We start from the raw sequence: 5,018 nt of genomic DNA, 5'->3' as shown, positions 1-5,018 counted from the left end.
GTTGTCGATCACAGCCTTGCATTTTTGAGGCATAGATTTGATCAGGCGATCAATGAAACTTTGTGAAACCACTGCTTGACTATTTTTGCAGTGTGTTTCGGATCGTTGTCTCGCTGATAAATCCATTTTATTGGCATATTCCATTCAGCATGAGGTAACATAACATCAGGATATTTTTATATATGAAACGGTCCATTATTCCATCGTTTCGATGTATTGGACCTAGACCGTTAGCAGAAAAACACCCCCAGACCATTACATTGCCTCCACCATGCTTCACGGTCTTATGGCAGTAACGTAAATCGAGGCGTTTCCCGACCGGTCGACGTACATGGCTAATGCCATCGCTCTTAATGATGTTGAACTTCGATTCATCACTGAACAGGACAGTTATATATATAGTTCGCCTTTTCTGCACATTCCAGTCGATATGAGATGTAGCAAACAAAAGTCTTTTCTTCTGGTTTTTTAGTGAAATCAGACGTTTCTTTGCAGGGCGTCGAGAAAACAATCCGGCTTCAACAGCACGTTGTCTGATTATTCGGTCCAATACAAGTGGCTCTAATTGCTTTTGTATCTCGACTGATGATATCCAGGGATCCTTCTTGACGGATCTGACGATCATAGAATCCTCTCTAGAAGTGGTGGAACGTGGTCTTCCACATTTGTTATCTGCTGCCAACTTCCCCGTAGAACGATATTTGGAAAATAGTCTTGATACGGTCCATTTTTTCACGTAACATTTATCACAAATACTTTTTTGTGACATTCCGCTTACGTAATTACCAATAATTTTCTTTCTTAGTTCCAATCCAAGACTGTCGGGAGCCATTTTTGCACTTGAAGTCATAAAAATAATAAAAATAAATAATCACGCTTCTCAAGGCTTACCGTGTTACATTTATCTTGTGATGATACAATAATCCTCTGTGGAACACAACGTCTTGGATGTGGACTGTATTGATGTAATGAAACACTTGTTGTATTTCACTTCTTATATTGATGTTCTTCGATAAAACACTTTGATAAAACTCACTTCGATAAACTGTCTTGATAATACTGACTGATTGACTTCCATATACTGACTGAATTACATGTCGATTTACATGTCTCTTATATAGTAAAATGAACCTGTGTAAACCTGTTCTGGAAGATTCTAGATGCTTCTTTTCGATGCTTCTGGAAGCTTCTGGATGCGTCTGGATGCTTCTGAATGTTTCTGGATATTTCTGGATTCTACTGGATGCTTCCAGATGCTTCTTCTGGAAACTTCTGGAAGCTTCTGCATGCTTTTGGAAACTTCTGGATACTTCCTTTATTTATTAAAAAACTTCCGTGACATTGACACGGACCAGACGGACCAGAAAATGAAACAAGCCAAGTTTGCACTTGTTTTGTCCGCTGCAAAATGGCACTTGTCAACAAAATTCTGTCTGTGTGCTGTCACCTGTCAGCTGATTGCTCATGTCATAGCATGCTATGACTCCAGACTCCTGAACTATTTGCTGTGGTAGTATAGCTCGTTTCCTTTTTAAGACATGTAAAATTAGGAACACTTTTTAGCATTGTTTTATGTTGGTTGCAAATGTTTTGTCCAATACTGTATATATATATATATATATATATATATATATATATATATATATATATATATATATATATATATATATATATATATATATATATATATATATATAATGTGATTCCCAATATTTCAATAGTTAAAGAATATAAAAATCTAATAATATGCAATTGTATTTAGTCTTTACACAAATATATATTCAGTTTTCCACAAAAAAAAGTACACTACTGTCGGTTTCAGTAGTCATTCCATAACCAGTATTCACCTTGAAGTCTACTAAAAATAATGTATAAGCAATGCTTATATATTTTATAAATTATTTTGAATTCAAAATCTTCTGAATCTTGTAAAATATTGTATTTTACTTCATTACGTATTATAATAACAGTTGAATAATGGTCACTCTCCTTATTTTAGCCATGATATATCAAGTAGCGATTTTATAAATAAGATAGACATAAAATGATTATATAATGACCATAGATATGATAACTACATTTGAAGTTCAAAATTGTTGCGATAAATGTTGGAATCAATAACATTTTCTGTCCTTGTTTCAAAAATAAAAGAAGATATAATCTCAACAATTTAAAACATTTATTTGTGAGCAGCGAAGTGACGCAAAAAATGACGTAAAGCAAAAAATAACGAATTATTAATCAATGGTTTTTAGAAAGAAAGTTGAATTTTATTATTTCACTTAATTTACACAAAATTATAAACTTAAATATTTTTACACTTAACTAGATAGTAGTAGGTACAGATTATTAAAAGACTGGAAAAAAAATTTTAACTATAATTTAATTTCAATTTACCTTTTTTGTTAATTTCCTGTATATCATGTAAAGTATTATTCTTAAATTATTAGGTTAATAAATAGCTATTTAGATAAGTAAAGAAAATTTTGTTGACTTACTACTAAACATCCTCGTGCCCTAGATTAGGTTTTCATTAATTTAGAAATAATTTTAACTTGTAAAGGCCTCAAATATTGAGTTATAAATAGCCTACAACCCATTCGCTACCACAGTGACTAATAAAATTAGAAAGTAACAAATAAGAATTTAAGAGATTACAACATATTAATAAAAAGAAAGATACACTCAAGTTGGAAATCCCCTCAGATATATGAAAAATTTTAAAAAAGTTTTTTCTTAAGTAAAGTTTATCATTGATTCACAATTTTAAAACTGAATTTAAACTTAATTTTACTATAAATCTTTTAGAAATATACTTTATTGAAACATAAACACTTTGATTTTTATAGAGAAAAAAATTTCTGGGACATAGCAAAATATTTTATTTAAAGCAAATTGAAGTTATTCTTATAATAAAGTTAACAAAAATATAAAAAGTTTATTTTTGGAAAACAATAGAATTATCAGGTAAAACAGCTAAGGTCAGCTCAAACAATTAACAAGAAGACTTTCAAAACTATAAAAACATTATATTAAAATATGTTTTATTGTGATTATATATTTTTTATATTGAGATACTCTTTAACTCTTTGCAACAACAGGCTACATAAAATAATTTATCTTCATACAGATTTCAGTATAAAAAAACCAACTGGGAAAGTGAGACGATGATAAAGAAAAAAGAAAATAAGTAGTTGCTAGCTACTAAACTTTTTTATTTATTCAATTATAAAATGATTAGGTTTTATATATCTATTGCAATTTTAGTGTTTTTAAATCAAGTAAAGATAATTTATTACAAATTTAGCGCAAAATGTTTTTGTTTTTTTAAGTAGAGTAAAAAATTGAATCCACGTAGCTAAACAACTACTAAAAAAATTAAAATCTTAAATAATTGAAACAAAAAAAATAATTTAATTTTAACGCTTAAATATTGAGCAAAAGTATTTTTAAAAATTGTAAACAAATCACAAAAAAAGTAACTTTTTTGTGTTTACATTTTTTTCATAATGAAACATTTCTTATTATGTTTAAAATAATAATTTATGTAATTAATCTATGTATAAACTTACTTAATTTAATAACTTAATAAAGAATTAGAAACGTATATTATGACCTAGAATATACAAATAAGTGGTTTTTTAATTGCCTTTTTTCTGTTGCTAAGGGTCCGTAGCCATTTTTTTATTTTCTCAAGTTTATAAGATAGCTCGCTATAAAAGCGCTTGCGTATAATAACTTAACGTTTTTTTCTAATATCTAAACGTCCGTGCAAGAAATCAATTTTTTTTAATAATTTAAAAAAAAGCTTTTTTTTCTATGAATTACAAAAACTAAAACAAAAAGTTACAATTAACTCTTTATATTCAACTTTTAAACCTTGAATCAATTAAAAAAAGAAACAAAAAAACAAAAAACAAGTAATATTTTTGGATACAGTTTGGAGAAAGAAAATTGCAATAAACGTGTAAATTCTGTTACATCGCAAAAGTAAAAAACCAGTGTATTACAAAAAAAAAAGAAAAAAAATTCTTTTCTTTAAATTTTTTTTTTATTTTTTAATATTTTTTTTTAAAGAAAGGTGTCAAATAATTATTTAATCAAATAAGTAAAAATAATAGTGTAAAATTATCCGAACTTTCAGAATACAAAAAATAAGTCTAAAGGGATCAAATAATTACATGGATGAGCCTGGTAAGAGAAACTCTGGTGACAAAAGAAAGAAAAAGGCAAATTTACAACGAATCGCAAAACTAAATGTTGTTGTGTTCTTGCCAAAGTTAAATACATTTTTCGCAAAAAAATTACTGATGCATTAACTCTAGAGGTGGTGGATTCTTGCACATGTGGCAGCAATCCTCTCGATTTGTTAACTGGTAATGAAGATCTTAATAAAGAGAAAGCTACATAGGACTCCATAAGTGTGTGCAGTACAAAAATAGCTCAGAACGACAAAGTATTTTCAACCGACCCTGCCGACTAGATACGACAAAGTAATGGCCTGATTGAGTTCATTACAACAAATCAATAAAAAAGAGACGCCAACGCCACTGATTTTTCGAGGCCTGAAACCTAATCTGCTGAACGTATTAAATCAATCTCTATCTTTGTTAATCAAAGTCAAAGTGAAAGTTCCAGGATTGATTGTGATTTTATTAAACAGTTTCTGAGTGAAAAGGAACATTGAAGAGATGCGTTGCGTAGGGTTGTGTCTGTCACTTAATTACTTATTTCCAGGTAAAGTTTATTTACATTTATATTTTAAGATTATTTATCTTTTTAAACTATTGGTCTATAAATATATTCATAGTTTTTTAGATTTATTAACAAAAATCTAACGAGTTTTTTTTTTATTCATCAGAGAGTTTGCATTTTGTGGATTAGATCAAAAAATTGGATCATGTCATAATGGAAATTTTATTGACTCATTAGAGTTACTAGCTGAATACAACCCATTTTTAGCTAAACATTTAAATACTCACATCAACCAAGGTAAAGGTTTCCTAGCTATATACTAA

Source organism: Hydra vulgaris, chromosome 09, assembly GCF_038396675.1.
Source record: "Hydra vulgaris chromosome 09, alternate assembly HydraT2T_AEP".
Lineage (NCBI taxonomy): Eukaryota > Metazoa > Cnidaria > Hydrozoa > Anthoathecata > Hydridae > Hydra > Hydra vulgaris.
Note: the sequence above shows the minus strand (reverse complement) of the source record.